The following is an 8,738-nucleotide window of genomic DNA, read 5'->3' as shown; positions in this document are numbered from 1 at the left end:
ATACATGGACATAATCAGTAATAACTTAAAGGGTGACTGCACTTCTTAATTTGGCCTCGTTTTACATTTGGGCAGAGAGGAAGAGGCGAAGCTTGGCCGGATTTACTCCGCCCAAGCGGTACCAGAGCACCAAGTCTGAGACCAAAAGGCTCCTGAACAGCTTCTACCCCCAAGCCATTAGACTGCTGAGGCATTGACCCGCTTTTTTTGACGACTCTCTTGCGCTGGCTCTACTGTAGGCATACTCACTGGACTCTGCCCACACACTCACACATACACACACACACACACACACACATAGACACACTTTCACGCTTTTCACACGCTGCTGCTACTCTGTTTATTATCTATCCTGATTGCCTAGTCACTTCTACCCCTATCTACATGTACGGTGCATTCGGAAAGTATCCAGGCCCCTTCACTTTTTCCACATTTTGTTAGTTACAAACTTATTTTAAAATGTATTAAATTGTTTTTTCCCCCTCATCAATCTACACACAATATTCCACAATGACAAAGCAAAAACAGGTTTTTAGAAATGTTTGCTAATTTATTAAAAATAAAAAACTGAAATATCACATTTACATAAGTATTCAGACCCTTTACTCAGTACTTTGTTGAAGCACCTTTGGCAGCGATTACAGCCTTGAATCTTATTGGGTATGATTGTACAAGCTTGGCACACCTGTGTTTGGGGAGTTTTTCCCATTCTTCTCTACACATCCACTCAAGCTCTGTCAGGTTGAATGGGGAGCGTCAGGTCTCTCCAGAGATGTTCGATCGAGTTCAAGTCTGGGCTCTGGCTGGGCCAGTCAAGGACATTCAGAGACTTGTTCCGAAGCCACTCCTGCGCTATCTTGGCTGTGCGCTTAGGGTCATTGTCCTGTTGGAAGGTGAACCTTCTCCCCAGTCTGAGGTCCTGAGCACTTTTTAGCAGGTTTTCATCAAAGATCTCCCTGTACTTTCCTCCATTCATCTAGTTTCCCAGTCCCTGCCGCTGAAAAACGTCCCCACAGCATGATGCTGCCACCACCATGCTTCACCAACACCATGCAATAACCTGATGGTCACTGTGAAGCATCGTGGTGGCAGCATCATGCTGTGGGGATGTTTTTCAGTGGCAGGGACAGGAAGACTAGTCAGGATAGAGGGAAACATGAACTTGAGAGGATCTGCAGAGAAGAATGGGAGAAACTCCCCAAATACAGGTGTGCCAAGCTTGTAGTGTCATACCCAAGAAGACTCAAGGATGTAATCGCTGCCAAAGGTGCTTCAACAAAGTAATGAGTAAAGGGTCTGAATACTTATGTAAATCTCATATTTTTATTTTGAATACATTTTCAAAAAATTCTAAAAACCTTTTTTTCCTTTGTCATAATGGGGTATTGTGTGTAAAAAATAAAACATATATTTTTTTAATCAATTCTGTGTTAAGACTTTCACCCTTCACACTTGGCCTGAGACCAAACAAAAGAAAAGGCTGACCAAATGGACTTTGTTTGCATATGTGAATCAACTCCTTGATATTGCCAGAGGGTGACAGACTGTACAGTCTGCTCAGACTCAGTGAGCATAGCCTTGCTATTGAGAGAAGATGCCGTAGACAGACCTGGCTCTCAAGAGAAGACAGGCTATGTGCGCAATCAGTGACTACCAGTCATTCAGGGCACTCTGCCCCACCTGTTTTGAGCCCCACCTGTTTAACTAAAAAAAAACATATACATTTGCAAACAATGTAAAAAATAATAATAATTGAGTTAATAAAGCCGCATACAAACATGGTCTCTTTTTTGCTTTCTTGAGTAAGGCAGCTCCATAATGCAGGTGTTTCAGTCTAGCCCCGTGCTTTCTGCAGTGGTGTGGCAGCCAGCTGAAAATATGGAGCGTATGGGTTGGTAATGTTCTCTAGTTGCGCCGTGATTGGCTCAGTGTTCTGTCACTCATGGGGACACAACGTCACCGTAAAATCTACGGGGAGAGCTTGAAAATAAAAGCCTCTTGGGTGCTGCCATAGATTTACATTAGAAGTGCCCATCCAAGAAAGCTTAAGGTCATTGGCCACAGATAAAATGATGTCAAATCTCATTATATCTACTGTAGCATCTCAACATCATACTTTCAAAATCTTAGCAAGCAAGCTAGGCAAGCAGTCATCATTGTGAATCTAGTCAACAATCTACTGGCAAATCCTTTTCAATAATTGTCACATGAAGAGAAATTATAGATAAAACGTATCGGTGCTCATTGGCCATTGGACACAAACATTACATATTACACATTCAACAAAGAGTGGTTTGGAAAGAATCAGTGGCTAACTGCAAGTGTTGCAAAGCAATCATTAGCCTGCGATTCAGTGGAGTCTGGGTTTAAGGGTCTCTTTTTCAAGCTTAAAAGGATAAACATTCATATGCAACACCATGGGCCAGAAAAAGGTTGAATACTTTAGCTATGCTGTCAATCCAGCATGATTTCTGCCGTGTTCAAAACTACTGGAAACTCAGAACGTGGAAATCTCAGACTTCAGTGAGTTCAAGACAAACTGGGAACTATGGAAACAACGACCTCCGACTGGGAAAATACATTTTGAACGGTCATCCAACTCGGAATTCTTCGTGGGCTATACGTGGGCTATACTCGGCCTTGCCTCAGGGCAATCACCTGTCTTTGTGATTGTCTCCACCTCCCTCCAGGTGTCGCCCATCTTCTCCATTATCCCATGTATTTATACCTGTGTTCTCTGTTTGTCTGTTGCCAGTTCGTCTTGTTTGTCAAGTCAACCAGCGTTTTTGTGTCTCAGCGCCTGCTGTTCCCAGACTTTCTTTTTCTCGCCCTCCTGGTTTTGACCCTTGCCTGTCCTGACTCTGAGCCTGCCTGTCTGACCTTGAGCCTGCCTGCCAACCTGTACCTCTGGATTATTGACCTCTGTCTACCCTGACCCTGAGTCTGCCTGTCTAGACCTGTCTATTACCTGCCCTTGTTGGATTATTAAACTTTGTTAATTCGACGTTGTCTGCATCTGGGTCTTATCTCCAAACCTGATACTATGTGCCGGTGGGCTAGGAACAGTCTGTTTTATCTGGTGTAATTCTCCTGTCTTATCTGGTGTCCTGTGTGAATTTAAGTATGCTCCCTCGAATTCTCTCTCTCTCCCTCTCTCCCTCCCCTCCCGCAGGACCTGAGCCCTAGGATCATGCCTCAGGACTACCTGGCCTGATGACTCCTGGCTGTCCCCAGTCCACCTGGTCGTGCTGCTGCTCCAGTTTCAACTGTTCTGCCTGCGGCTAGGGAACCCTGACCTGTTCACCGGATGTGCTACCCTGTCCCAGACCTGCTGTTTCCGACTCTCTCTACCGCACCTGCTGTCTCGACCTCTGAATGCTTGGCTATGAAAAGCCAACTGACATTTACTCCTGGGGTGCTGACCTGTTGCACCCTCTACAACCACTGTGATTATTATTTGACCCTGCTGGTCAACTATGAATGTTTGAACATCTTGGCCATGTTCTGTTATAATCTCTACCCGGCACAAACAGAAAAGGACTGGCCACCTCTCAGAGCCTGGTTCCTCTCTAGGTTTCTTCCTAAATTCCTGCCTTTCAAAGACGTTTTTCCTAGCCACCATGCTTCTACATCTGCATTGCATTGCATGCTGTTTGTGGTTTTAGGCTGGGTTTCTGTATAGCACTTTGTGATATCTACTGATGTAAAAAGGGCTATTCAAATACATTAGATTGCTTTATATCAGCAATGATTTTTTAAAAGGCAGTAAATGAGGCTGAATGAACTGTTTCGCTGCCAGACAAGGCTCCGCTGATAGCCAGATGTTATAGTGGTAAGGTTTCACTCCAAGGTGCTGAAAAGAAAGCTCTGCTTTTGGGACAGCTTTATGTAGGCCCTAACAGTTTGTGGGTACCATTTGTTACCGTTGTAGTGCAACTAATGTATTGTTTAGTGTTGTAGTTTTGCTGGAATGCATTAAAAAAAAGTTTTTTGCCCCACCAAGATTTACATGCTAAAGTCGCTACTGTGCATGACTATATTAGAGACACATATTGCCCTCAGATTACACAGACCCACAAAGAATACACATTTAAAAAAATCTAATTTAGACTCCCATATCTCCCATTTGACTCCCAAACCCATTGGGTGAAATACCATATTGTGCATCACAGCAGCAAGATATGTAACCTGTTTCCACAAGAAAAGGGCAACCAGTGACGAACAAACACCATTGTAAATACAGTTGAAGTCGGAAGTTTACATACACCTTAGCCAAATACATTTAAACTCAGTTTTTCACAATTCATGACATTTAATCCCAGTAAAAATTCCCTGTCTTAGGTCAGTTAGGATCACCACTTTATTTTAAGAATGTGAAATGTCAGAATAATAGTAGAGAGAATTATTCATTTCAGCTTTTATTTATTTCGTCACATTCCCAGTGGGTCAGAAGTTTACATACACTCAATTAGTATTTGGTAATATTGCCTTTAAATTGTTTAACTTGGGTTAAATGTTTTGGACAGCCTTCCTCAAGCTTTCCACAATAAGTTGGGTGAATTTTGGCCCATTCCTCATGACAAAGCTGGTGTAACTGAGTCAGGTTTGTAAGCCTCCTTGATCGCACACGCTTTTTCCGTTCTGCTCACAAATTTTCTATAAGATTAGGTCTTTGTGATGGCCACTCCAATACCTTGACTTTGTTGTGGAAAATGGCTTAAGGACAACTTTGGTTGTTGCTTCAATATATCCACATAATTTTCCTACCTCATGATGCCATCTATTTTGTGAAGTGCACCAGTCCCTCCTGCAGCAAATCACCACTACAACATGATGCTGCCACCCCCGTGCTTCACGGTTGGGTTGGTGTTCTTCGGCTTGCAAGCCTCCCCATTTTTCCTCCAAACATAATTATGGTCAAACAGTACTATTTATGTTTCATCAGACCAGAGGACATTACTCCAAAAAGTTCCATCTTTGTCCCCATGTGCAGCTGCAAACCGTAGTCTGGCTTTTTTATTGAGGTTTTGGAGCAGTGGCTTCGTCCTTGCTGAGCAGCCATTCAGGTTATATCGATATAGGATTCGTTTTACTGTGGATACAGATACTTTTGTACCTGTTTCCTCCAGCATCTTCAAAAGGTCCTTTGCTGTTGTTCTGGGATTGATTTTCACTTTTTGACCCAAGTACGTTCATCTCTAGGAGACAGAACGCGTCTCCTTCCTGAGCGGTATGACGGCTGCGTGGTCCCATGGTGTTTATACTTGCGTATTATTGTTTGTACAGATGAACTTGGTACCGTCGGGCATTTGGAAATTGCTCCCAAGGATGTACCAGACTTATGGAGGTCTACAAATTATTTTCCGAGGTCTTGGCTGATTTATTTTGATTTTCCCATGATGTCAAGCAAAGAGGCACTGAGTTTGAAAGTAAGCCTTGAAATACATCCACAGGTACACCTCCAATTGACTCAAAGGATGTCAATTCGCCTATCAGAAGCTTCTAAAGCCATGATATCATTTTCTGGAATTTTCCAAGCTGTTTAAAGGCACAGTCAACTTAGTGTATGTAAACTTCTGAACCACTGGAATTGTGATACAGTGAATTATAAGTGAAATAATCTGTCTGTAAACAATCATTTGAAACATTACTTGTGTCATGCACAAAGTAGATGTCCTAACTGACTTTCCAAAATTATCGTTTGTTAAGAAGAAATTTGTGGAGTGGTTGACAAACAAGTTTTAATGACTCCAACCTAAGTGTATGTAGACTTCCGACTTCAACTGTACAACCCATATATATTTGTATTTATTTTCCTTTCGTACTTTAACTATTTGCACATTGTTACAACACTGTCTATAGCCATAATAAAACATTTGAAATGTCTCTATTCCTTTTGATTGATTCTGAGTGTAATTTATTACTGTTTATTTCACTTTTGTTTATCTATTTCACTGGCTTTGGCAATGTAAACATGTTTCCCATGCCAATGAAGCCCAATGAATTGACAGGAGGGCACTGCCTTGCAAAATATTCTATTTGCATTAGCAATTCGACCCCATAAAGGTAAAATGTGCATGTGTATACCTCACACATATATTTCAGATATCAATACTTTAAGTGTATGGCTTTGTCAGTAGGCTATTATGAAGAACATAATTGTTACTTCACTGACATTCTATGCTGAGACTATTTCCCCCTATTTTTACGCCCCAGTCTTATGTCACTGCATGACTAATGTTTCCCTTCCATTAAGGTTGGAATCTATACCATCTATTACTTAATAGGCCACACTAAGATAACAAGACTGTTGCTAGCAGTCATAATCTTAACTGCCTGCTTAGTCATCTGGAAGAGAAGGTTCAACCCTGCACTATGAGCAGGAACTCTGCAGAGGGCACAGCTATTAGCTGACAGCCTGCACCATGAGATCCTCACTGACACTCTGCCAGACACCGTCCACTTGCTCTTCCTGAGTTAGTGTGTGCAGTAAGACCTCAGCTGTCGTTTGTTGTCGCTGTGTGTGCGTGCTACTGACATTAAATCAAATCAGAACTTCAGCGCTGACTTATAATAGCGTTGCCTTTGTGTGAGGCGGCCTGAAAGTCATGCGTTTGTCATCTACAGTGGCACCCGATAGGGAACACAGGTTGTGTGATATTTATATGCTGGTGTGAGCCACTCAGGGACATCCTGACTAATTGGTGAGCGCAAGTATGTGCCTAGGAATGGGAAGGGGTGTATGGGTTGTCTAGCCAGCCACATGGACAGCTGCAGTTATTCCCTTCAACCGCCTCCAATCTCCCTCAGTTACAGTTTTTTACAATCACTTTGGCACTAATTTCAGAACCTTTATGTCATTTTTCAAAACTCTAGACACAAAACTCACAACCAATGATCAAAATGTTTTTCAAATCTCGAGCACTTTTTCCAATTGCTTGGATACAATACACTTAAAGCTAAGATAATTTGTTCATTGAACTAAAATCACCTGTTCAAAATGACACAACTTAACATCTAAGTATTACCATTTCAAAATGAAATTTGCACATTACATCTGAAATGACTGTCTATTAATTTCATTACAATGATCTAACTATCAATTGATACAACTGCACATCATCAAATTTCATCATCATTCTTTATCAGACGATGTTTCTGTGGTCCCATGTATCACTTTTCTAGACCATGGTTTCAGATTTGATATTACTGTACACTCACCGACCACTTTATTAGGTACACCCATCTAGTACTGGGTAGGACCCCCTTTTGCCTCCACAACAGCCTGAATTATTTACGGTGTTGTACGTTAAGAGATGCCATTCTGTACACCACTGTTTTAAACAGCTGTTATTTGAGCATTTGTGGCCTTTTTGTTTGCTTGAATGTGTCTGGACATTCTCCTCTGACCTCTCTCATTAACAAGGTGTTTTGCCCACAGAACTGCCGCTCACTGAATGTGTTTTGTTTATCGCACCATTCTCTGTAATCTCTAGAGACTGTAGTGTATAAAAATCCCAGGAAGGCAGCTGTTTCTGAGAAGCTGGAATTACCATGTGTGGCATCAACAATCATACCACGGTCAAAGTTTCCTAGATTACGCATCTTGCCCATTCTAATGTTTGGTCAAAAAACATCTTAAGCTCTCTACTCTATATGCTCTATATATTGAGTTGCAGGCAGCCACATGATTCGCTGTTCGAATGTAACCTTCCTTGATGAGCTAAATCAGGTCTGTAGAGCTGATGGCATGACCTATGTCATTGTGTAGGATAATGTCAGGTTCCACCATGCTCAAATGGGGTAAGCATGGTTTCAGGCCCATCCACAATTTACCACCCTGTACTTACCCCCATACTCTCCTTTCCTAAAACCCGATTGAGGAATTTTTCTCCATATGGAGGTGGAAGGTACAGTGGGGAGAACAAGTATTTGATACACTGCTGATTTTGCAGGTTTTCCTACTTACAAAGCATGTAGAGGTCTGTAATTTTTATCATAGGTACACTTCAACTGTGAGAGACGGAATCTAAAACAAAAATCCAGAAAATCACATTGTATGATTTTTAAGTCATTAATTTACATTTTAATGCATGACATGAGTATTTGATACATCAGAAAAACAGAACTTAATATTTGGTACAGAAACCTTTGTTTGCAATTACAGAGATCATACGTTTCCTGTAGTTCTTGACCAGGTTTGCACACATTGCAGCAGGGATTTTGGCCCACTCCTCCGTACAGACCTTCTCCAGATCCTTAAGGTTTCGCTGGGCAATACGGACTTTCAGCTCCCTCCAAAGATTTTCTATTGGGTTCAGGTCTGGAGACTGGCTAGGCCATTCCAGGACCTTGAGATGCTTCTTACGGAGCCACTCTATAGTTGCCCTGGCTGTGTGTTTCGGGTTGTTGCCATGCTGGAAGACCCAGCCACGACCCATCTTCAATGCTCTTACTGAGGGAAGGAGGTTGTTGGCCAAGATCTCGCGATACATGGCCCCATCCATCCTCCCCTCAATACGGTGCAGTCGTCCTGTCCCCTTTGCAGAAAAGCATCCCCAAAGAATGATGTTTCCACCTCCATGCTTCACGGTTGGGAAGGTGTTCTTGGGGTTGTACTCATTCTTCTTCCTCCTCCAAAAACGGTGTGGAGTTTAGACCAAAAAGCTCTATTTTTGTCTCTTCAGACCACATGACCTTCTCCCATTCCTCCTCGGGATCATCCAGATGGTCATTGG

The sequence above is a fragment of the Oncorhynchus clarkii genome, chromosome 32, assembly GCF_045791955.1.
Source record: "Oncorhynchus clarkii lewisi isolate Uvic-CL-2024 chromosome 32, UVic_Ocla_1.0, whole genome shotgun sequence".
Taxonomy (NCBI): Eukaryota; Metazoa; Chordata; class Actinopteri; order Salmoniformes; family Salmonidae; genus Oncorhynchus; species Oncorhynchus clarkii.
Note: the sequence above shows the minus strand (reverse complement) of the source record.